Here is a 27,262-nt window from a genome sequence, read left to right on the forward strand (position 1 = left end):
TCTCCCACCAATTACAGAGGAGTAGATCAGGTAAATGATATCACAGCCCATACTAAGCAGGTTTACACAGAGGCAGGAAATGGAGGTGACTTTCATGACGTGAATGAGAGAATTCTTGAGAAATACGGATTTCAAACAGGTTTCTTACACATTTGCTGCTCTCAGAATTTCTTCCTAGTCAGCAGACAGCTCCAGCAATGCCTCTGGGATGTTTTTTGGTATTTCCCAAGCAGGATCAGGGAAGCATTGGGTTTACTCTGCCATAGATGTGCACAGAATGTTCCCTCTGCTCCTCCCAGCAGGTAACCCTGGGAACAGCATTAAAGGCAACTGCCCTGACCCAATGCCAGCAAAGCTTGACTGGCTTGGGGAACAGCTCCAGCTGATGTTTCATAAAGCAGAGGTGGCTTGGCTCATTTTTACCTGCTCCAGGTGTGACTGGGATTCTCACCTGTTTCCATACTGGAAACAGCGGAGCCAAGTCAGTGTGAAAAAAACCCAAACACAAAATCCTCAGAGAGCCAGACTGGCACTGGAGGCAGGAAAGGGAAACAGAAATGTGATGCTTTTTGAGCAAAGCTGTTTCAACAGACACTCAGGGTCCCTTCTCCATGCAGAAATGAGGAAGCAGCAAGGGATGAGCTCCCTGTGAGGGTGGGGAGGGGTTGGGATGGAATTTCCAGTGAAATTCACCCAGATTTCCAGTGGGCAGCTGTGGCTGCCCCTGGATCCCTGGCAGTGCCCAAGGCCAGGCTGGACACCGGGGCTGGAGCACCTGGGACAGTGGGAGGGGTCCCTGCCCATGGCTGGATGAGCTTTAAGGTCCCTTCCAAGCCAAATTCCAGGATTCCATGGGGCTGAAGGGATGAAAGTGCTGAGAAGCAGCAGCAGGGAGGAGCACAGGATCTGGAGTGTGAAATGGAGATGGAGAGAGGGAGGAAGGAAGGAAATGAGAGCAGCGCCAGAGGAGGCTGGTGCAGCTACACCAGGCTGGGGGGCAAAGGGAGCTGGGAGCAGCTGCTGCTCCACATCTGTGAGCCAGGAACCCATCCTGGGAGAGGGATGGCTCTGGCAAATCTGGGAATGCAGCTGGGCAGGGAGCAGTGCTGAGCAGAGACAGGCAGCACAGGGACCTGGGGGAGTTTGTGAGGCTGAAACAGGAACTCACTGGGGAAGAAATGAAAGAGAGTCTGGATCTCAATCCCTGAGCAGGGAACTGGGGAGCTGTGATGGCAGTGCCGGTCTGGGGGGACCAGAGAGCAAAGCAGCACATTCTGCATTTGAGAGTATTTCAAACCTGCCTGAACTCCCCAGGCTGGAGCCACAGAGGGATTTCAAAAAGAAATACTAGTATCATATCACCAAGCAATTTTTAAATATATATATAAATAAGATACATTAAGGCAGACAAGACTGTACAAACTGCTCAGTACCTGAGCACAGGAGGGCTCAGCCCTCATTTACTCCAGGGTGTATCCTCTGAGGACAGCACAGATGCTTCTGACTGACATCAGCTTCGCTGGCAATGAAGAAACAAAAATCTGAGCTTCTGTTTCCATGGGAAACCTGTCAAATTCCTCATGCACCACAACACCTCACTGCCTTTCCAGGAACAGAAGCAACTGGTGAAGAAAAACAGGGCTGGGGCCCCTCTCTGTCACCTGTCTCAGGAAAATCTTTCTTGGGGGATTGATTAATATGATTTACATGTTTATAAATATCACCACAGAAGTGCAATGCTGTGTGCTTCCTACAGAAAACAGCAGGATCCCCATTCCCTCTGCTTCCCTCGGATCCATTCACCAAAAACCAAGGTCACTGGCACTCTCCTGGGCACCCAAAAAACCTATCAATGTTTTATTTACCAGGCAGGTAAATCCAAGCTGAGAATGCACAGAGATCCTTCAGATCAGTGCAGGAATCAGGGAAGCCTGAGAGCTGTTCCAAAATGCCTCTTAGCTTATGGAGCAGCCAGAAAATTAAAAAAGAAAGATTGAAATCTCCAGGAGTCCTCTCCAAAATCCAAGCACTGTCAGGCTGCACTCACCAAAGCAAAGACAAACAGGGTTCCTCCTTTGCAGGTAATGCACTCAGCAACTCCTAATCCAGCTCCACATGAAGGTTCTGTTTCATAATTGTGTCTGCTTTTCTTTTGTAATAACAGCATTTCTAATTGTGCAACTTGGGCTTTATTAGAGTGAAAGTTGTTTCCATTCTCAGCGTGGCTAATGTTTAAAGGGGCTCCCAGAAGCTTGTTGGGCACAAAGAATACCACTGTCACACTCAGAGAAATCAGTGTTTTCAACAAATACTTTAAGCTTCTATAATCCAGGACAAGTTTGGGCATCCCAGGCGTCTGGGAGTGGCTCTCACCTGCTGCAGAATCAGCTGCAGGGCCGTGAAAGGAATCTGCAGGTGAGGAGGAACCACCCCAGGAGCTGGATGCTGTCTCTAGCACCACCTCTCCTATCCAAAGCGACAATCCAGGACTCCAGAAAACATCCAGATTGGTGCAATTTCACTGGAAATCTGGGTGAAATTCACTGGAAATCTGGCTGGAATTTCACTGGAAATCTGGGTGGAATTTCACTGGAAATCTGGATGGAATTTCACTGGAAATCTGGCTCAAATTTCACTGGAAATCTGGGTGGAATTTCAGTGGAAATCTGGTTGGAATTTCACTGGAAATCTGGCTTGAATTTCACTGGAAATCTGGGTGGAATTTCACTGGGAATCTGGCTGGAATTTCACTGGAAATTTGGCTTGAATTTCACTGGAAATCTGGGTGGAATTTCACTGGAAATCTGGGTGGAATTTCACTGGAAATCTGGCTTGAATTTCACTGGAAATCTGGCTGGAATTTCACTGGAAATCTGGCTGGAGTTTCACTGGAAATCTGGCACTTCCTCTGCCCCAGCTCCTCAGGGATCAGGAGTGTCACCTGCAGGGAGGAACGACACCAACCTGACCCCAGAGCCACCCCAGGTCCCCTGCAGGTGACAGAGCCAGCATCCCACAGTATCACCCGCTCCAGCAGCTCTGCCTGGGAACGTTTCACTAATCCTGGAGCACAAAAAGGCTTCAAATATCTGTCAGTCAGGCTGCTCCCTGCTGGCCTCACAGCCTTGCTGGGAGGATTGTTATTGAGATCACCAGCGCTGCCAACGTGCTGAGGAAAATTAAACCCCAAGCCGTGGAAACAATAGCTATTACAAAGTGTGTAACCAGCAGGAGATGGGATGAATGGTTGTAATTCCAAAGCATAAAAAGCTTTTTTAAAATGTCTTTGCTCTCATCCGTACTTCTTTAATATTTTGGTGGCTAATCGTGGCGTTTTATAGCCCCGCTGTAATTTCAGTGAGGTACAAACTTGTGGAGTAGAATGTCAAGCTATGTGGTAGAGTCAAGTAAACATTTGTAGTAATTATATGCCCAGGAGATTTCATCACCTGGCAGAATTAACAAGCAGCTCAGTAAATCACATATCACTCCATCTGCAACTGCTGCATCCCCAGCAAAGAGCCTGGCTCCATCTCCAGCAGCCCTGACAGGACGTGTCAGAGCACAGAGCAGACCTGTCAGCCTGTTATGTGCACTGCCAGCAGCCACCAGCTCACCTCAGCAAGCTCCTTTCAAAGCTTTGGAGCACAATTCTCCTTGCAGAGAAAGCACAGTACTAAGAGGCAGTTTGCTCACACCTTGTGATTCATGCTAAAATTTGTTTCCATTTTGGTTTTGCCATGGAGCAACGTTCAAAGGGATGAGCTCGAGGTTGTTGCAGACATCTTTCATGAAAAATCCTTTCCTTAGGATTTTTCCTCCTGAGAGGCTGAGAGGCCTCAGGAACAAAATGTAAACATTGGTTATCTGCTGCTGTGGAATGCAACAGGTGCATCTGGGATTGGCCCATGTTGATTGTTTCTAATTAATGGCCAATCATAGCACAGAGAGTCCGAGCCACAAGCCTTTGTTATTCATTCCTTCTTATTCTATTCTTAGCCAGCCTTCTGAGGAAATCCTTTCTTCTATTCTTTTAGTATAGTTTTAATGTAATATATATATATATATATATATTTATGATATACATATCATAAAATAATAAATCAGGCTTCTGAAACATGGAGTCAGATCCTCATCTCTTCCCTCATCCTCAGACCCCTGTGAACACGGTCACAGAGGTGGTGGTGATCAGCCCTAATTCCCAGTGTGTGTCTGGGAGCACTGGAATGCTCCAAGGCTCAGGAGGGGCAGGCTGCCTGTGGAGCTGCTGCCCAGGTTCTCAGTGCACACATATGTTCTCAAAGCGCTGGCTCTGCACAAAGCTCATTAAACCCTGACAATCATCCTGATGGAGCAGGAGCCAGCAGCTCCTGCCTCTCCTGCTGCAAACTCAGGCAATGAGAACGGCTCTGAAGATTTGCAAGGCAGAAAATGCAGATTGCTTTTAAATGTCTCTTCCTAGGCTCCCCCAGCCATGCCAGGGTTACCAGGCAGTGATTACAAACAAGCTCCTCGATTAGGAATTTGAGCACAGCAATAGATTGCCCAAGCAGCTGCTGCTCCCTGGCTCAGAATGAGTGCCCTTTGGCGTTTGTAAAGTGATTTCCTGCAAAATCCCTGCCATTTGTCAGGCCACTACCTGGAAGGTGGAATTCACTTACAGAACTCACAGATTTATCACCAGCTAATTCTGTTCTCTGAACAGCACAAAGCAAAAAGGAGACAATGCTCAGGCATCACCTTCTTTCATGTCTTGCATCAGTTTTTAGGCAGTGGTTACAGAGAATCACAGAAGGGTTTGGGTTGGGAGGGACCTTAAAATCCATCTTTTTTGACCCCCTGCCATGGCAGGGACATCTTCCACTGTCCCAGGCTGCTCCAAGCCCTGTCCAAGCTGGCCTTGGACTCTGCCAGGGATCCAGGGACAGCCACAGCTGCTCTGGGCACCTGTGCCAGGGCCTCCCCAGGAGAATGTTTTCCTAATGTCCCATCTAAACCTTCTCTCTTTTAGTCTGAAGTCATTCCCTCCTGTCCTGTCCCTGCAGGCCGTCACAGAATTCCCTCTCCAGCTCTCTTGGAGCTCATTTATCACTGAAAGGCACAATCAGATCATCCCAAAGCCTTCTCCAGGCTGAGCAATCCCTGTTCTGTCAGCCTTTCCTCCCAGCAGAGCTGCTCCATCCCTCACATCCACCACACCTGAGGCTCCACGGGGGAGATGCTGCTCCCCTCCAACCTCCAGGGATGGATGGACTGAGCCCAGCCTTGGCTTTGCACCCTCAGACCTCTGCAGGGACACAGCCAGGGACGTGAACAAGCTGTAACCACAGCGAGCTCCCTTCTGAAACAGGGGTTTATCTGTTCATTTATTTCATTTCCCTGGCAAATTTAATCCTGCTTCTAACCTTGCTGCCTGCAGGAGTGATGTGCTGGAACCACATCTCTGAGCACAGCCAACGTTAGCACTCAGGCATTGTTTTCTTTCCCTTAATGACTAATTTATACTGCGCATTCTCTAATACCACAGCCATCTGCCAAAAGGTGTTCAAACCATCCACATTGCAACAGACTCTATTAATATGTATTAAAAATCACATTACAGTTGACACAAGCCATTTCTGTACATGCATATGAAAAATACGACTATTATGTTTAAAACTTTCAACTAATCTTGCATCACTGGTTTTCTCCCTCTGAGTTTATAATTTAAATCTTTAAATGTTTCATAGCAGCCTCATCAAGCTAAGATTTCTGATAGCTGTGGAGCTGAGACAGCCCATTAGAGTTACAACAAGAAAAGGAAAAAAGAAAACAAATAGGAGGCTGGTTTTGGAGGGGGAAAAGAGAGAAATTATTTATAGATGGCAATAAAGTAATAATAATTAAGAAATAATGTGCATCTGCTTCCTGCATTGTTTCCTGTGACATTGGTCACGGTGCAGGGATGGGGTGTGACATAAATCTGCCCAGAAGGACATGGATGGGCAGCAGACAGAGCAGCAGTGACACATGACATGCCCAGAACAGACAATCAGAGGTGACTTTGTCCAAGCCAGCCCAGGACCAGTCCTGCTGGAAGCTGTCTGAACGTCAGACCCCATCCAGCTCCCCAGCCCAGAAGAAACATTCCCTGATTTCTGTCTCACTCCCAATTCCAGGACTTTCACTCAGCTCATTGCAAACCTTGGGACTCAGCAGCTCTGAGCAGCTGAAGCCCAGAGCAGGGCACAAAGTCCCCAAAATCCTTGCAGAACAATTCCTCCAGGCATCTGCCATGGTGGGGACCAGCATTTCCAGGGATTTGGATGCTCTGCTCACATTAAATACCACCAGTAATCTGTGAGCCCAATCTCCAGGGGTAATTTGAAAATCCCAGAATGGGTTTTAGGTTTTCTTTTTGTTTATTTCCCCTCAAGAACTATAGAGGCAGATCCTCCTGTGGAAGCTGTTATTAGACTTGCTGAGCTTTTTCCCACCTGAATTCCCTTTTGTGAATGTTAATCACTGTCATTACACGGTTTATTGTCTGTCAAACACTCACCTCCATTACCACACATCCCCCCAACCAATAAAAACAAATTAAAACAGAATTAAAACAAAATTAAAACAGGTCAGCAGAGAAAACAAGGAACACAAAACTGGGTGCCATTTCATGAAGAATTTTTTCCCATAGATTCAGATCCCTTCCCCCATTGCCACACTCCTCATTTCCAAACCATTTCAAACACCTTTTCCTATAAATGTCTTCCAGAACAACTCTGCAAGAAGGAGTGTAGTGCTCCTCTCCATGAGATGGATAAAAACCTCTGGATTCTCTCCTGAGTCCAAATTTTGATCCCAGCCCTTCTTGCAGAGCCACTGAATAAAGCACCAACTACTGAAATCCAAAATGCTCCCAAATAAATTATTGCATTTAGAGTTGAACAGGGAAAGGGAATGAGGACAACAGAAACAGGTTTTTCTAAGGAGATGGAAAACCTTTGAGTTTCAAGACTGAAATGCATTAATTGCTATGAATTTATGAGGTTAAAATTATCTAGAAAAGATGATTTTAATTTAAATTTAATTTAGACATGCATGTTTAAATCCAGAATCTAAGATTAAGATGTTTCCTTTTCTACTTCTTATTCCAGAATAATCTCATTTAGTTTATGCTCTGCTTCCTTTGGTGACCTGGTACCTATTGCATTTTCCAAAGTTGTTCATTGCCCTTAGCAAAAAAATCCAGCCAAGTAAGGAATTCTAACCCCTGCATTCAGGTTTGATGAATAAAATACACACCAAAATTCCAATCCTCCAGGGTTGGTTTTTTTTGCAGCGTTAGTCGAAGCAATTTACAGAACTGAAATACTGCAAGGAAACTAATTTCAAATGAAAACCCGTAAACCCGTGCTGAAGAACCTTTGGAAAAACAGCTGGAATGATCAAGACTTAGTAAAAAAAAAAACCCCAAAAAACCCAAATAAAATAAATAAATAAATAAATAAGCAACCAACCAATGAAACAAAAAATACCCCAATTTCTCAATCTCAAAATTCCATGAATTTTAAGCACAGGGCTTGGAGCAGCCTGGCACATGGAAGGTGTCCCTGCCATGGCACTGGATGGGTTTAATGTCCCTTCCAGCCCAAGCCATGGTTCTGTGACTCTGAAACAAGCAGTGACAGACAAGGGGCCTTCAGGGAGGAGGGAGCCCAGAGCAGAGCTCAGCCAGGAGCCAAGCAGGGCTCAGGATGCATCCCAGATCCCATCCATCACCAGGACCAGCCCCACGAGCTGCTGATCCACCAGCAAAGCCCCTGTGCCCTTCACACTCAGCGGCTAAAAGGGTAAAGTGGAGAGCAGGGAGAAGAGTTTTGGAGTTCCAGCACATCAAAGGCTTAGTGACATTGAAGTAATAAGAAATAATGAATATTTAACTCCCAGCTCATATTAAAACGCCTATTAATGTTTTATTTTGTCATCCATAATGAAACGAGAAATTGGGCCAGTGGTTCTTAGTGATGTCTGTGGTGCAAGAGGAAAATTGCTGGGCCAAAAGCAAGGCAGGAGAGGGGAGCTGAGGGCCATGGCAGCCTGGGCTGGGACTCAGCCACAAACCAGAACCTCTCTGCACTCTGGGGAAATTTGGGAAGGTGGAACAAGAGCTCAGGGCAGGATGATGTGGATTACAAATCTCAAATCTGACCCTGTCACTGCAGCCCTTCCCTTTCCCAAATCACTGCGGTGTCTTTAATTAAGGAGATAGTTTTGGAAATTGTAAGAAATTCAAATTCCAGCTGTGACAGATACCTATGATCTTACTGAACTTTTCTATGTCACGATGCTCCTTCTTCCAACTCTTGGACACCTGCTCATGTTCATACCGTTCTCAGGATGGGACCTGTGTGCATTGAATGCAATCCCTGGAATGCCCATGGATACACAGGTCTGTTATAATAACAGTAGATTAAACCACAGCCTTAAAGTACTATTTAAGCCTTACTTCGAGGTGCATTTATCCCAGATTTGCCAGGAAATTCAGAGTCAAAACTGTCCCCATTCCTCATTCCTTTGGTGCTTTTCCCTCTCTCATTGCAGGACCCAGACAACAAAACTCCATCCGTCCATCCATCACTCCATCCATCCATCCATCACTCCATCCATTCATCACTCCATCCATCCATCCATCCATCCATCCATCCATCCATCCATCCATCCATCCATCCCTCCATCCATCCATCACTCCATCCATCCATCACTCCATCCATCCATCACTCCATCCATCCATCATCCATCCATCCATCCATCCATCCATCATCCATCCATCCATCCCTCCATCCATCCATCCCTCCATCCATCCATCATCCATCCATCCATCCATCCATCCATCCATCCATCCATCCATCCATCATCCATCCATCCATCATCCATCCATCCATCCATCCATCCATTCATCATCCATCCATCCATCCATCATCCATCCATCCATCCATCATCCATCCTTCCATCCATACCATATCTCATCCATCCATCCATCCATCCATCCATCCATCCATCCATCCATCATCCATCCATCCATCATCCATCCTTCCATCCATACCATATCTCATCCATCCATCCATCCATCCATCCATCCATCCATCCATCCATCCATCATCCATCCATCCCTCCATCCCTCCCTGAGGATGCAGCAGTGTGTGTAACCAAGCCTGGGGACACACCTGACTTTCAGAGATCGCTTTTACCAGTCCAGGTTTCACTTTCCCTGCTGTAACTCATTCATTACATCCAGGCCCTACCAGAGCAGAGCTGCTTTGCCCATCCCATTCCTGATCCCATTCCTGATCCCACCACTGAGCTCCAGGAGCCCCTGGAGTGCAAATTACCAAAGATTAGGGACTAATTTGACCAAAGACTTCCCTGGGGAGCAGCAATGCTCCCCAACTGCTGCTTATCCCAAGTACCAGGGATGAGAAGGGAAAAGGTTAAATCTTCCTGCTTTGGGTTCTCTCCAGTTGAAACTGGCCACTAATCCCTAATAATTTAATTTATTTGTATTAATGGAGCAGGGAGTCAATATTTGCGTTAGCTTATTGCACAAAATAATTTGAAATATTTCTTCTAAATCTGGTTAAATTTAAATTTCATTTCTTAATGCAAAAGCACCTCTATTTCACAAGATACCAGGAGCCTAATTAATATTTCATGCTTATTACTTAGACTCAGCCTCACAATAATCAGTTCCTAAACCCAGCTTCCACAGGAGTATTTAATCTTTTGGTATCTGCAGTGCACCTCTGATTTGCAATGAATTTACCTCAAGCTGATTTCTCTCTATTCTCATACCTGAACCCTTCTTGTTAATTAAAAGACAAAAATCAGTGTATTGTTGTCTCTGCCGTTTGGGGTTTATTTCCTCTCCTCCTCCTCATGTTCTTCCCCTGCACTTTTTGCCTACAAGGCACATAGTACTGAGAGATTTCCAGACACAAAGTTCCTGAATTTAATCTAAATTAAGCCCCACATCCAATTTGATAACAAATCCCTGCAATGGAAGTATTCACACTTGGTAAATACTGCATGATTGTAATTACAAAGCTAAAAATCATAACATGAAAGTGTTGATTAATGCTTCAAAGCAGATTTCCAGCATTCTGTACATGGAATCCATCTGATTCATCCTATATGTGATTGCTCTGTTTGGCCTCAGGCTAAAAAATCAAATTTTTCAAACTATTTCTTCCCACTATAAATGTTTCTGCTGGGAAAATTGGCCACTTTCTTTCTTGCTTTCTTTCCCATTTAAAGATCTTTGAATTGAAGCCATACAGCCAATAAATACATTTTGAGTTCATTATGTTCTGGGAGCACCAAGGTGGTTTTTACTGCAGCAGACATCATCCCTGGGTGGGAATTGTGACTTTGGGAAGTTGGGTTGCTAAATTTCAAAGGATTCTCCTATAGGAAGGATCAACAAACTGAACCCCTGGTTTCAGTCACTGCTTTCATCAAATTTTATATTTTTCCAGCTGCAAAAGCCTGCACAAGGAGAATTAAAGCTTCTTTTATGGGAGCAGGAGTGGAAAAAAACCCAATCACCCCAATGCTCATGGAAATAAGGTGAATTCTATTAGAAAAGCCAAATCCATAGGCACTAAAATTCCCCCCTCAGTGGTATTTGCCAGGCATTCCACAGATAAATGGGAAAAATTCATTGATCTAATGCACAAAATTATTGTCATTAATAGGAAAACCTAAACATGCCAATGTGGGACATTCTGGAGTTTAACCTCCTGATATTCCTGTGGAGAATATTTATCCTGTTATTCCTTTGGAGAAATGTCATCAGAGGACTGAGCAGAAAGGAAAACTGGAGGACTGATTAAACCACATTTAAACCATGAGAACATGCAAAACTGAGTATTTTCCGGGCTCATTAAAATAAAACTTAATTACAGAACCCGGTTTATCTGTGTCACCCAATGTCACAATACTTCAAGGCAGGTGATGAGGAGAAAAAGGCAAAAACCCCCAACAAGTGCACCCAGCAGCAGAGTAGTATCTGCATTATTCATCATCAGTCGTGCAGTGACAGATCCAAAATAATTAGTATTATTCACATTAACTTATGCAATTCCCCTGCCTAGAGAGAAGCCATACAGAAATGTAAAGTAATTATAATGCAGAGATGCTCTGCATGGGCTGGGAAGTTCTGGTGGAGCAAAGCTTGGAGGGAAGAGGAAGAGCAAAACTTGGACAGGCAAAAAATGCAGTTGTCAAAGGAGGAAAGTAAAGTGAGTGAAAATTCTGGTGTGTACCTCAGAGATTAGGGAAACCTGCAACTTTGCAGTAAAAGGGGAAAAGAGAAAGGGAAACAAAAAAAAGGGAAAAAGAGGAAAGAAAAAACACTGGAGAAGAAACGGAAAAGAAACAAAAATCAGCAAGATATATAAAAGGATATAGAAAATATTTTAAATATATCTATCTTATTTATGTTCTTTTAGTCCAAGCTTTCATGACAAAAAGCTAGTACAGAGTCCTATTAAACATGGCACAGAATCCTGGAATGGTTTGGGTTGGAAGGGACCTTAAATCCCCTCCAGTGCCACCCAGCCATGGCAGGGACCCCTCCCACTGTCCCAGGTGCTCCAGCCCCAATGTCCAGCCTGGCCTTGGGCACTGCCAGGGATCCAGGGGCAGCCACAGCTGCTCTGGGCACCTGTGCTAGGGCTGCCCACCCTCACAGGGAACAATTCCCACCCAAAATCCCATTAACCCTCTTCTCTTTCAGCCTGAAGCATTTCCCCTTGTCCTATCACAGCTATTTCCTGATGAAAATCATAAATTTTTATCCCTACAAGGTCCTCTGTCTGAAAAAATAACTGACATTTGCTTTCTGTTCATACAGAGCCAAGGTAGAGTCACCACTAAAGTAACATCAAAGTCAGCAAGAGATGCCAGCAGAGTTTGAGTCTCACCTGCAGGAGGAATTGCAGGAAACTCCAGCAGAGTTTGGGTAAATCCTGAGAACCTGGAAGGGCACAGCCTCGATGTGCAGCTGTCCCCATTTATTTCAAAGACAGAAAGAAGCTGCTTTCCCTCAGAAGGAGCCAAAAAGAAAAGAAAAAAAGCTGCCAGGCAAAACCTGGCACACCCCAGAGCAGCCAAATCTGGAGCTCATTAGAGCTGGGACTCTGCACAGCCCTGGGATGCACCTCCTCGTGCCAGCTGGGAATGTCCAACCTTCCAAATGGTTGTGGTGGGACACTCTGAAAATCCAAGCAGAGCTGGAGAGAATCTGATTTTGAGCAGAGGAAGGCAGAGTTTTCTGCAAGGTCCCCACAAAGCACCTGAGTCTGAGTTTTTTCAAAGCTCAAATGCATCAGAAATACACTCGGTTAAGGAAACCTGGTGCACCTGGTCAGCAAACATGTGGCTAAAAATCTCATTTATGAGCCAGAAGACAGAAAAGGTAAAAGGAGTTGTTCCAGGAAAGGTTGGTTTAGATGTGATTTAAGAAGCAGAAAGTACCAGGCACTAGAAAATAAACTGAGATATCTCAACTCTGCCCGTCAGCTCTGAGGGCAACCAGGCACAGCTGAGAGACTGAGAAACAGGGTTTGTTATGAGATAGAAGAAAAAGAAAAATCATAACAGCAACAACAAAACCCACAAAAGATCTGGGCTCAGAGAGGAACTCAGAAATCCTGCCTTTGCAGATGAAAATCCTGACCTTACACCGAGATGTGCAATAACCAAGGCTCTGAGTTGCACAACTGCAAAGAGACCAAGGGAAGGTGGGGAGACAGACAGAACCAAAAAACAACAACAAAGTTTTGTGGGGACACCTCACAAACATCTCCCCACAGTGCTCTGACACCACCCCAGCTGCCAGAGCCTGCTCTGCACACCCTGAACCAGACAACACCTCTCACCTGCCCCTTTCTGGTGCCACCAACCAGCCCTGAGATCCCCAAACCAGCCCGGAAATTCCAGACCTTCCTGGGGCAGCCTCTGTGCTCCTCCTCCTCCTCCTCTTCCTCACGGCTCTGGGTGGCTCTGGGACCTCTCCTGTCCCCTCATGCTCCTCCTGGGTTGATGCCACCTCCTTCCCTCCAAGGTTTCCTGAGCAGCTTCCCCAGGGGATCCTGGCAATTCCAGGGGATTCAGTCTGAGCTGCTCTGCAGATGCTCCCAGTGGCCATTTAAGCAGTGACTCATTTTTTCTGGGAGCCTTTTAAGGAGCTGGGCTGGCACATTCTCAAGGCACATTTCTTAATCCCGAGTTTTGCAATTTGCAGGGTGATGCATCCTGGAGCTGGGAATATGGATCAGATGGCACCAGAGCCACTTTTATAGGGGAAAAGTGTTTAGCACCAGATTTTCCTCTATGTGGCACTTGCAAAGGGTGATCCTAAAATATCTGAGTTTGTCCTTCTGCCGTATCTCAATTAATCCCTCTTTTAAAGAAAAGTCAGCTGAACTTGGCCAAGAAATGCCTAATTTCTATCTTCCGTTACAGCAGAGCAATGATATTTTAAATATTTTTTTAATTAATTCCTTGATTCAGCTCATTTCTGTCTCTGACTTTCAGAGTTATCTGAAACTTTTCCAAATATTTTTATTTGTTTGTTTTGGTGGGTTTTTTTGCAATTACCAGCATCTTTCCCCTACACCTGCCTTCATTTTCTGGCAGGTTCTGTTAAGATCAGCTTACCAATAAATTTTATGCAGCCAAATTACTGAAAGTAACATCAAACTCTGAGTAATTAGTGTGCAAATAATTAGCATTTAAGTGAGATGACTTCAAACAAGTCCATCCTAAGCTATGAAGGCCTCTCACACAATTTCTCTTAGGTCATCATGAAATATTTCTACATCTTCATTATTCCACCCCAAACCTACAAATTACAGAGAGCACCAGGGAGGATCTCAGAATTCACCAGAATTCACCAATTTATGGTGTGTGGCACCTGTCGCAGACATTTCTTCACAGAAATCCTTTCTTTCAGATTTCTGCATCTTCGGGAGGCCAGAGGCCCCCGAAGAGAAGGTAAACAATTATTATCAGCTGCTGTGGAATGCAATAGGATTCACCTTGATTGGCTCATTTTCTATGTTTATAATTAAGAGCCAATCACCAGTTCAAGCCAGGGGACTGAGTCCTTGGCCACAACTTTGTTGTGGATTTCTTTTCTATCTCTTCTTAGCTTAGCTAGCAGCTCTGCAAACCTCTCTCTATATTCTTTTAGTATAACTATAATGTATAATATTATATATTAATAAATTCAGCCTTCTGATTCAAGAAACAAGATTCACCGTCTCTCTCTCACCAGCAGCGACCCACACAGGACGCTGTAATATCTGGCGCAGAAATCTGAAAGAAAGGATTTCTGTGAAGAAATGTCTGCGACAGGCACCTTTTTTATCAATGACATTTCCCAACAGTAAATTGGTTTCTGATTATTCTGGATTTCCTAACAGGAGTCAGTGTGCACCTGCCTTGGTGCCGCGTCACCAAGCTGCTGCTCCTCTGCAGCTTCCTGGTGGGATAAAAGCCTGCGAGTTCTTTTATCCCCCTTTTCAATGGATTGCAGATGGGTGAAAGTGGCAGACTTGGAGACAAAAAAAAACCCAACCCAACTGAGTCAGAGGAATCTGATGATTCATCCAAACCCAAAGGAGGAGGAATGAAAGAGATTTGGTTTCATATCTTGCTGTAAAACAATAAATAATGTCCAGTGCATCCAGGTCAATAATCTGGACAGCTCAGCAGGGAACTGCACAACCTCCTGCACAGAAACAGTCACAAATTAACAACTAATCACTAATTAAGCTAATGCCTTATGTTACACTTCTCAATGAAATGAGGTATGATGGAATTCTGGAGGGTTTAATACCAAAATAAGATTCCAAAAGGAACTTCCAGGAATGGAGAAGGGATGAACTTTGGTCCCTAAGGATCAGGGTTGTGCTCTGATGCCAGAGCTCCTACCTAAGCACGTGGAACACCAGATTTATTCTTTCTACATAGAAATACACATCTGTGATCTGCAAAGGACACTTAACTCACAGCAAAGTGAAGAATCAGTGATATTAATTAGATATTTTAATATTCAAAATCTCTGTTCTTTGCAGTTCTACCACTCAAAACAATCTTGTTTTGCAAATCCCTTTCACACGCACAGAAAACCCCCGATTCCTTTAACACACTGATCCTTTCCTGATGGATTTCTCCCCAAAACAGTGGCACACCCTCCTGTGCTGCCTCGTGGCACAATCACCCTCCACCAGCAGCATCCAGACCTCGGTTCTTGCCTGCTGTGGGATGCAGAGGAGGATGTGACCTCCCTCAGGCACAGCTCTGAATTCCAGCTCACCTTTCTGCAAGTGGGACGGTGACTTTGAGCAGAACCAGTGCCACGAGAAACCCAAGCTCAGGTTAATCCTAACACCAGGCAAACTTCTCTCACTGACCCTCAATAATTCCAATAATTCAGGGCTGGCCAATGCCAGCAATGCTCAGGGAGTCCAAAGGCTTGGCAAGGTTAAATACAGAAAGATTTGGTAAAGCCACTCCGTCCCAAAAATGCTGGTTTTAAAAGTAAAAATGCCTCTGTTAGCATCTTCAGGGTGAAATTATCATTGACTCAGTTCCAGGTTGGGCTTTCAGAGTTTCACTGAAAATGCTGAATTATCCAATCTCTGATAATCCCATCCTCACCCAGCAGCCCTGGGGACAGGACAGCAGCACCCAGAGGTGTTGGGAGACCCCAAAATCACCCCTTTCCCAGGATGTCACCAACATTCCTGAAGATAAAATCTCAAATATAAACCCTTCTGAGATTAAAAACTCCAATATAAACCCTTCAGAGATGAAAATCCTGTGTGATGAGCAGGGGTTTGGCAAAAAGTGCACACTTTGACTGGGGTTATAATGTTGAAATGGACTGGATTCATGAGAACTGTGGTGTTTTTGTTTTTTGTTTTTCCTTGGCAAAGGGGAAAAAAGAGAAATGCTCTTTTCTGGGACAGCCTGTTGAGGAAATGAGGCTCCTGCCACTTGTCCCAGCTCTCCAAACCCCTCCACCACTGGCAAGCAGGGGAGCTGCAAAAGAAAGAAACTCCAGCCAGTGCTTCCACTGAGAAAAAAAAAGACATTTTGCAAATTCAGTTTGAGAGCAGCTGACTGGCAAATCTCAGGGCTGTGAGTAACCCAGGAGTAGCTCCTGCCTGCACCAACCCTGCCCTGTACAGGGACTGGGGATGGCAGCAGCAGGAAACCAAGACAGCCTTTCAGGCTCACAGGTTACAGAATATCTCGTTTTGTCAGAAAGGCTCCATTTTTAATTACCTGGAGAGAGAGTTGCTTTCCCTGTTATTTTGTGCTCCGGGGTTATTATTAACTTTTTAACATAAATCTGCATTGTAGAACTGTAAACCCGAGTTGCTTAATGAAAACAACCACCCTGTGGGGGCACAGCAGCTCAACAGATGATCAAAAAGCCCTTTTTGCATCATTAATCTGCAGGATTCCATGAAAGAATTAAGAAAAATAAGCGTTTCTCTACAACACAGGCATGAAGCATTCTTGAAAATATCAGTCCCTTCCATACAAACAGGTTGCCCAGAAAGATTGCATGGCAACAAAGAGTCCCTAAAACACAAAATGAAATCATTAAGCAGCAAGAAGTGGGTGGAGAGCTCTCCTTGCCCACTGGAAGAGGTTTCACAGCCCTGGTGCAGTTCATTAATTCCCAAATGAGGGACGACGAGCACAGACAGTGTCCCTTTGTCTCCTGCCTCCGTCCCTCGTTAGTGACGTCCCCTCAGCCCTGTCCTGAGCCCTGGACATTCCTCAGCAGCCTCTTCCCAGGGAAAATCCTCCCTGGCCCCATCCCAGTGCCCTCAGCCCATGCAGGATCCCCTCAGGATTCCTCTGGGAACCCAAAAATTCAGGGAAAGGAGCCTTGGGGAAAGCTGAGCCTGGTAAATCTGGGGGAGCCACAACAGGACCCAAGTGCTTGAATTTAATGAGGCAACAGCACTCGTGTTTGGTAAAGCCACTCTTTCCCAAAATGTTGGTTTTAAAAGTAAAAATGCCTCTGTTAGCACCTTCAGGATGATATTATCATTTACTCAGTTCCAGGCTGGGCTTTCAGAGTTTTACTGAAAATGCTGAATTATCCAATATCTGCCCTAAATGTATGTATGGAATAATTCCCTTTTAGTGAACTGTGGCACCTGGCTTTGCCCTTCCTGCTAATGAAAATAAATTCCATCCAAATTATTCCAGCCTCTGTCCTGTCCTCACCCTTAGCCCTGTGCAGGGATAAAGGAACAGGTTTTAAAAGTAAAAATGCCTCTGTTAGCACCTGCAGAGTGAAATTATGATTTACTCAGTTCCAGGCTGGGCTTTCAGAGTTTTACTGGAAATGTTGAATTATCCAATCTCTGACCCATCCTCACCCACCAGCCCCGGGGACAGGGCAGCAGCACCCAGAGGTGTTGGGAGACCCCAAAATCACCCCTTTCCCAGGAAGTCACCAACATTCCTGCAGATAAAAACTCAAATATAAACCCTGAAAGTCCTGTGTGATGAGCAGGGGTTTGGCAACTGAAATGAGGGGAAAAGGTACATCAGGCAGGAATTCATTGTCCTGCTCTGCCATGCTCACACACAACCAAGGATTTTGTTCTAGGTAGGATAAATAACGCTAAGCTTGGCATGGAAGTGTTAAGAAAAAATTGATTTTTTTTTCAAATGGAGTAGTGAGGAAATATGCAAAGTGAGAATTCTCCAAGAGATGGAAATCCTATTTGCAGGCAGCCACAGGAGATGGTAGAGCCAAATAAACAGATTAAAACCCACGGGCTGTCGGTACAACTGAGCAACCATCCATCTTCGAGCTGCTCAGGAATAACTTCTGCTGCAGCAATTTATGATGTGGCCTGACAGGAAGGGTTTGGAGGGAACATGTCATTAGCTCAGCAGCATTTAAAGAAAAGCCCCAAGTCATTTGTCACATCTCTGCCAGGCCAGGCTCCGTAAGGAGACAGCAGCTTAGAGAAACAGGAGCTGCTGTGACTCCCAATCTCCTGCTGCTGCCAGGGCTGATTCGGGCAGGCAGGGACAACCCTGGGAGTCTGATCAGCCCACACTAATATATATAATATATATAATATATATAATATATATAATATATATAATATATATAATATATATATATTATATAATATATATATATTATATAATATATATAATATATAATATATATTATATATATTATATATAATATATCATATATATATTGTATAATATATAATATATAATATAATATAATATAATATAATATAATATAATATAATATAATATAATATAATATAATATAATATAATATATCTTATACAATATAATATATAATAAATATAATATATGATATAATAAAAATATATAATATATATAATTGGTATATATTCTATATAATACATATTCTATAATATATATGATACGTGACATATGATATATATGATATATGGTATTTGATATATTATATTATATAGATTGTATATATAATATATTATACATTGTATATATTATATAATATGATATATTAATTATATATTATAATTAAATAATTATAAATATTTAGAATTAAATTATCTTCATTATTTCAGATTGGTTTTTATCTTTCTGACAAAATAATTATAATTAATTATATATTATATACTATGATACATATAATATATTATATATATTATGTAGGATATCTATAATAAGGTATTTTAGAATATAAAAATATATAAATAGTTCTATATAATTAAATTATTAATATTTAAAAATATAATATATAATTTATACATTATATAATGCCTAATATAATATAATAATATATAATATAATGATGTAAATATAATATAATATAATATAATATAATATAATATAATATAATACAATATAATATAATATAATATAATATATCTTATACAATATAATATATAATAAATATAATATATTATATAATAAATATATAATATATATAATTGGTATATATTCTATATAATACATATTCTATAATATATATGATACGTGACATATGATATATATGATATATGGTATTTGATATATTATATTATATAGATTGTATATATAATATATTATGCATTGTATATATTATATAATATGATATATTAATTATATATTATAATTAAATAATTATAAATATTTAGAATTAAATTATCTTCATTATTTCAGATTGGTTTTTATCTTTCTGACAAAATAATTATAATTAATTATATATTATATACTATGATACATATAATATATTATATATATTATGTAGGATATCTATAATAAGGTATTTTAGAATATAAAAATATATAAATAGTTCTATATAATTAAATTATTAATATTTAAAAATATAATATATAATTTATACATTATATAATGCCTAATATAATATAATAATATATAATATAATGATGTAAATATAATATAATATAATATAATATAATATAATATAATATAATATAATATAATATAATATAATATATCTTATACAATATAATATATAATAAATATAATATATTATATAATAAATATATAATATATATAATTGGTATATATTCTATATAATACATATTCTATAATATATATGATACGTGACATATGATATATATGATATATGGTATTTGATATATTATATTATATAGATTGTATATATAATATATTATACATTGTATATATTATATAATATGATATATTAATTATATATTATAATTAAATAATTATAAATATTTAGAATTAAATTATCTTCATTATTTCAGATTGGTTTTTATCTTTCTGACAAAATAATTATAATTAATTATATATTGTATACTATGATACATATAATATATTATATATATTATATAGGATATCTATAATAAAGTATTTTAAAATATAAAAATATATAAATAGTTCTATATAATTAAATATTAATATTTAAAAATATAATATATAATTTATACATTATATAGTGCCTAATATAATATAATAATATATAATATAATTATGTAAATATAATATAATATAATATAATATAATATAATATAATATAATATAATATAATATTTCTATATATAATTAATTAAAATATCTATATTCTCTACTTATTTTGGGCATAACCACGGACAACCATTCAAATATGGGGTTTTTTTCAGACAGGCAGTGGGAACAAAGGTTGGAAAGGATAAACCCAAGCGTGAGTCAGCAAGGAGAGGCTGCTGCCAGACACAAGTGGTGTTTGGGGAGATGTTAGCAGATGTTCAGCACAGGACACAGGAGGGAATTATCCATGTGAGATTCAGAAACATGGCCTGGAGAGGAGGAGCTTTGCTCCCTCCATGAAGGGAGGGCTGGCAGAGGGACGTGGCAGCAATATTCCAATACTCCAACACACGGCAGGCTTTAATTAAGAAGGCTCCAATCAGTTGTACTTTGGGAGCACCACCAGTGGCCGTCTCAATCCACTGAGAGGGACACTGAGGACAGACAGTATGGAAAGCTGTCTGAGCTTTACAATTAATCATTTTCATGAATTTTCTCCAAAGAAGCTCCCATTGCTGGGAGCTCCTACAATGACCTTGGCACCAGCACCTCTGCTGGAGCAGGAGTGCACTGGGCTCCAGGGGGCTCAGCTGGTGACCCCTTAAAATTTGTGTCAGATTTGCATTCTACCCGTTATTTTTTAGTGTCAAAACCCAATAAATAACATTTATAGAAATGTTATTATCTCCTCTGGAAGAAAACCATTTAATTTGGCACAACTAACTGCTGCAGCACCACCTTGGAATATTTTCATTTTCAAATTCACATTGGATACCTCCAAGCCAGATCAACTATGGACAATAAATTGTCCATTCCTGGGAGTTCCCAAAGCATCTCTCCCTAAAGGCAGCTCTTTATCCCAGTGCTCTCAGTTTTATCTTTTCCAAACAAACACAGTGACATAAAACCAAAAGAGGAAAAGCTCCCTGGTGACACTTCTGACCCTCCTGTGTACATTGGGGTTTAACATGATCTTCTCCACATTATCCTCAGGGAAAAGCCTTCAGGAGGAAAAGGGTGACAAGCAATAAACTTCCTTCACTGTGATGTCTGTATTACATATTTTTACTCATTTTTCCTTCATTTTCCATACCTTTGCTGGTCCCATATAGCAATTTGCAGTAAAGCAGAATTTCAGCATCAAAGCAGAATTTTATACTTCAATTTACTGAAGTAACAGATGAGCTTTGCTGATGCTGAACCTAACTTGGTATTTTTATGTGATTTTATTAACTCGTTTATATAAAACTGGATTACACTCTATTACCAATCTATTTTCTCTGTGTCTACAAGGAGCTGGTAATACAGCAGATAATTCTGAAACAATAGGAATAACAAAAGTACTATTGTGCACAATTATAGCTTGTAGCACCCCAAATCAGACATCATTACTAACAAATGATGATATTATAGAAAAGAAATACCATCTGAAAACTGATTTTACACGGCATATTAAAGACTTGATGGCTCAGGAGATGGGTAATAGAATAAAAAGCCTTTTATCTCAAGGTCATCAATTCAAATCCAAGTCAGACTGATAGCAACTGAAAGCCACTTGATGAGAGTGCTAATGAGCCCGGCCTCGTTAGTGGAAATTTAAGAACACCTCAGCATTTAGCTCCTTGTGCTGCCCTGAGAGCAGAAATTGGGAGTTTGGAGGAGCAGATCCAGCCCAGCTGTGCTTCCCTCCTCACCCAGTGCCAGCCCCCTGCTCTGCTCCTAAATTCAGAATTCACTGCTCAGTCCTTATTGTGGGAAGGCTGGGAAAAGTGAGAGGAATAGAGGATTTGTCTTTATAAACGAGCTGTGGGTCTGCTGGTGGATAAAACCAGCACTGGGAGATAAAAGAAACAACGGGAAGAGTTCCACTGATTGATGAATGGAAAAAGGTATTTGTTTTTACAAATAAACTTTAGGTTTGCTGATAAATGAAATTAGACATTGACACATGAAAGAAACAATGGGGAAGAAAAACCCCCTAAATTCCTTAAGAATTAAAAATTGAAAGGGAGGGTTATACATTAGAGGGGGATCTTTGGTATCAGGTGTTCTGGGAAGTCTGAACCTCTCAAGTACCTCAGAAATGGGGAAAAACCCCCTAAATTCCGTAAGAATTAAAAATTAAAAGGGAGGGTTGTACATTAGAGGGGAATCTTTGGTATCAGGTGTTTTGGGCAGTCTGAACTCTCAAGTACCTCAGAAATGGGGAAAGAGAGAACGGAAATGTGGGAAATTGGGGGGATAAAAAGGAGGCTGTGTCCCATGGCCTCTCCCTTTATTCCAATAAAGTAAAAGGACTCCTCTGTCTCCTTTTTGGACATAAACCTCTGGTGTTTGTGGATTAATTTTCCTTCAAAAGGGATTGCACTTCCAGCACCCTGAGTGACCACTTTAAATGTGCAGAGGCAACTCTGCTCTGAGCTGTAACAGCTCCAGCATTAATGGACATCTCACTATTTTATTTGATATCTCACTATTTTCCCAGCGTGGATCCAATGATGTGCCAAAGCAAACCAGTGCAGGGAGAGAAAAGAATCCCTGTGCAAACTCCAGCCACTGCTCAGCCAGCAAACAAAGCAGAGCACACATTGCAGGGCTTGACAAGCAAACTCAAAATATTCTCTGATAAAATCCCTGGAATAATTTCCTTCGTTCTGGTATAATACCTGCACAACTCACTGCTGGCTCTGGTATTAACATGATGCAAAGCACCGATAAGAACCCCATTGATGCTGTCCTTTTTATGCTGAATGAGATTTTTATTAAAAAATACCCTTCTGACAAAAGCAACAAAACACTAGAGATGCATTTTCAATTATTTTCAAATTAAAACTAAAAAGCATCCCAGGAGGAATTTGCTTTCATGTGTTTCATAGGCAAAGCTCAGTGTTGAATCAACCCCTACAAATAGCAGTTTGCAGTGTAACTGGGGACACAGAGAAGCCCCAGTCTGACACAATCATTGTAAATTGAGCAACCTGGGTTGGTGGAAAATGTCAATGAGATGATCTTTGAGTCCCCTTCAAACCCAAACCATTCCATGATCCTGTAGGAACAGGGCAAGTGTTCCCTGTAATCTCTGGAACCCACAGATTCCTCTTTGAACCTCCCCAAGTCCCTTCCAGCCTCAATTATTTCAAGATTCTGAAAATTAACCAGCTCATGGCTCATGTGAACTCCATCCTCAGCAGTGCCTGGGTTTAGAGGAGCAGGTTTGGGTTCCAGGAGTGAATAATGGATTAATTTTAAAGGTACCCAGGTGCCTAAAGATGCATTTTACAACCTTACTATGTCTGGATAATCAATTCCCTTAATTCAATTTTTTCCCAGTGTAATAACCATTAGAAACTCATCCCTTACCCAGGGGAGACTGCAGAAATCCCCAAACTCTCACTTTGCTGCTGTCTGGAGATGCCTCAGCACCCCCAATTCCTCAACTAAACCCCTCTGGATACCTGTTATTTCAGTGCTGAATTTGGTAACTAATTCCTAAATCTTGATGATCTCATATTTATTACAGTGGGAACAAACCCTTCAGATTTATGGACACTCCCCAGATGGAATCCCAGACCGGTTTGGCCTGGAAGGGACCCTAAAGCCCACCCAGTGCCACCCCTGCCACGGCAGGGACCCCTCCCACTGTCCCAGGTGCTCCAGCCCCAATGCCCAAGCTGGCCCTGGGCACTGCCAGGGATCCAGGGGCAGCCACAGCTGCTCTGGGCACCTGTGCCAGGGCCTCAGCATCCTTACAGAGAAGAATTAATTCCAAATATTTGATTTAAACCTACTCTTTGTCAGTTCCATCTAAATTCTGTATCCCACATCAGCCCCAGATGTTCACCTCTGGTGCAGATGTGCAGCCCCCAGCCCTGGATTGCCAATTTTTCCCCTTCCAAGAGCTCAGGATTTCCCAGTTCAGATGACCTGAGCAGAGCTTCCTCCCCAGCTACAGCACCACATGGCCCAACTTACTGCAAGTCTGTCCATCAAACTGTCAAAAACTCAGAAATATGGCTTTGAGTAGATTTTGGAGTGTGGAAAAACCCCAAATCCATCAGTTAAGGCCATTAGCTCATGTGACACACCTCGCTGAAGTCAATTTTCAAGGATAAGCGTGTGACAAGCTGACTGGAGGAATTCTCCTTTAATGCATTATTAATTCATTTATTATTACAGTTATTATAATCTTTATGCAGGGCACTGAAGTTTAATTTGTTCTCTATGAGCTAATCTTTTTAATGAGCCCGTTCTTCTCCTCAGGTTGGGAGCTTCCTCAACCACTTATGCAGCTTTTAAGCAAGTAGAAAATGACAAGACCATGTACCCTCCTCATAACCACAGCTTCACATACCATGCCCTGAATTTTAAATGAAAATGAACGATTACCAACTTTCCCACTGCCAAATATCTCTTAAAAGGTTTCAGATTCAGATTTTAAAAGGTTTCAGGAAGGAAAAGATTCACCAATAACGCTCTAAATATAGGGAGTTCATCACACAATGAAATCTTAATTACGATTCCCCTCTCTGACAAAGAGGAGAAATGCATTTAAATAAAAAGCCCCTGTGTGAGTAAATGCAGTTATTTGTGGGGCAGCACAGATTAATCCAGTCTGGAGCCCCATCTGAATGGCTCTGGGTTCATTCTCTGGTCACCCAGGGCAAGGAGGTCACAGGGCTGGTCCCTGCCCTGGGAAATGGGTTCAGACAGAGAGGAAACGGCACAAAAACACAGAAATGCTGCTTGGAGTTGGGATGCAATGGGAAAAAACACTCCAATTCCAAACACCCACACTGCAGGCACAGCCAGGCCCCAGCTCTAAGGGCTGCAGCACTTGGGGACACCCTTGGTATCCAAAAACCACGTGGATGTGGCACTTGGGGACACAGGGACATGGGTGAGCAGTGGCCTCGGCAGTGCTGCAGCACCCGCTCAGATCTGATGGCCCTAAAGGTCTTTTCCAACCTCAGTGATTCTGTGATTCCATGATCAAGTCTGCACCTGGAAAGCTGTGCCTGCATGGCCAGAGCTCCTCACTGGACATGGAACAGCTCATGGGACACCTCCCATAGAGAAGGTTTGGGGATAAAAGGTGGCAGAAGGTTCTGGAGGTGTGCAAGAAGAAACAACACAGACTGTCCACTAAGAAAAACAGAATAAATCCTCAAGGAGAAGGTTGGAGGGATAAAAGGCAGAAGGTTCTGAAGATGTGTAAGAAGAAACAACACAGACTGGCCCTCAAGAAAACAGAATAAATCAATCAGAGAGAAGGTTTGGGGGATAAAAGGTGGGAGAAGGTTCTGAAGATGTGCAAGAAGAAACAACAGAGATGGGCCCTCAAGAAAACAGAATAAATCAATCAGAGAGAAGGTTTGGGGGATAAAAGGTAGGAGAAGGTTCTGGAGGTGTGCAAAGAGCGACAACAGAGACGGGCCCTCAAGAAAACAGAAGAAATCCTTCAGGGGAATGTTTGAGGGATAAAAGGTAGGAGAAGGTTCTGGAGGTGTCCAAGAAGAAACAAAGATTGTCCACTAAGAAAAACAGAATAAATCCTTCAGGAGAAGGTTTGGGGGATAAAAGGTGGCAGAAGGTTCTGGAGGTGTGCAAGAAGAAACAACAAAGATTGGCCCTCAAGTAAACAGAATAAATCAATCAGAGAGAAGGTTTGGGGGATAAAAGGTGGGAGAAGATTCTGGAGATGTGCAAGAAGAAAAACAAAGCTTATCCCCCAAGAAAAACAGAATAAATCCTTCAGGAGAAGGTTTGGGGGATAAAAGGTAGAAGGTCCTGGAGGTGTGCAAGAACAAGCAACAGAGATTGTCCACTAAGAAAAACAGAGTAAATCTTTCTTCTTTTTCATTCATACCCAAAAACCAGCCAGCTTTTCATGACAGTCTTTCCAGCTGGATGGGCTTGAGAGAGGGAAAGTTTATCAGCTAGCTCACAAGCACACAAGGAAGTCAGCTTTTCAGGTCAGAGCTGCTCCACAATGAGATAAATGAAAATATAACCAGATTTTATGGAGATCTGGACTTACACAGCAGCTGGATCTCATTGCCTGCCTGATTAGCTGGGGTTAATCAGAAATTAGTAAATCATTTTCTACTTGGAACAATTGCTGGTTGTAATGGAAAAATCCATTTATCAGTAGGTATAAGAAAATAATTAAAAAAAAATAATAATCCTAAAACATTTTAAATGCTATTCAGACAAACTACATTTTGTCAATAACTTTATCATTCTGATTTTTACAGCCCACCAAAGTCCACAAAATGAAATTCAGCAGCAGATACATAAGAAACCTGCTTTCTACAGTAGTCAAGCAAGCTGAACACAAAATTCTAAAAACTGGCAGCTCAAAAGGAAGTTATGGTGTAAATAATTCCCATTCTAGGCAAAGCTTTCACCTTGAAGCTCCTGTTAGTAAAAGTCCATGGGAAATGCACACATTGGTAGCCAAGACTCCCTTTTCAGGAGCCACAAACAGAAAGAAAAGAGAATTACAGGAGGGTTTGTGGTTTGTTGGGGGTTTTTTTTGGGCTTTTTTTTTTTTTGTTTGTTTGTTTCTTTTTTTCTGAATAGGATTTAAAAATAGTTAAATAAACAGACAGAACCCCCTTGCCAGTGTGATTATTTCCTCCAGGCACATCTCCCTACAGGAAGGGCCCACGGGCACTGAAATCCCATGGAAGCAAACTGTCCTGGAGAAGCCCAAGCCATAAATAACCCCAGGGCTCCAAAGGCTTTTTTTGCCTGTGAACAGTTGCTGGCAGTGCCACCATCAAGCCCCTGCTCTTCCGCTATTTCTCTTCAACTTTTAGGAAATCCAAGGAAATCCATCCAGCCCTTCCCTGCCCTGGAGAGCAGAATGGGACACTGACCTTGAAGTAATCAGGGTAGAATGATCACAGCACCTTTTTCTCCAGAGCTGAGGGGTGTTTTTTAAATGTAAAATCACAATTTCCTCACCAATTAGTTGCTACAACAGGATAAAGCCTGGCTTAGGGCTCAGCTCCACACACAATAACAAATGAATGTTTGCTTGAGCTGCAAAAAGAGAAGACAAACAAGCTCCATCTGAGCTGGGAGCTGTCAGGCTCTGAGAGCATGTCCACACCCTCCAGGGAATTAAAATCACAGGGAAGCATTCCAGAGCCTGCCTACCTGCACAAACACATACACACACACATGT

The 27,262-nt window shown here is 41.9% G+C and overlaps 1 protein-coding gene across 6 annotated transcripts in view; it reads right to left on the reverse strand.

Annotated features, from left to right (window-relative positions):
• Positions 1-27,262, reverse strand: part of CHL1 (cell adhesion molecule L1 like) — a 132,330-nt gene that overhangs the window by 73,473 nt on the left and 31,595 nt on the right. The window lies entirely within an intron of this gene.

The sequence above is a fragment of the Ammospiza nelsoni genome, chromosome 11, assembly GCF_027579445.1.
Source record: "Ammospiza nelsoni isolate bAmmNel1 chromosome 11, bAmmNel1.pri, whole genome shotgun sequence".
Classification (NCBI taxonomy): Eukaryota; Metazoa; Chordata; class Aves; order Passeriformes; family Passerellidae; genus Ammospiza; species Ammospiza nelsoni.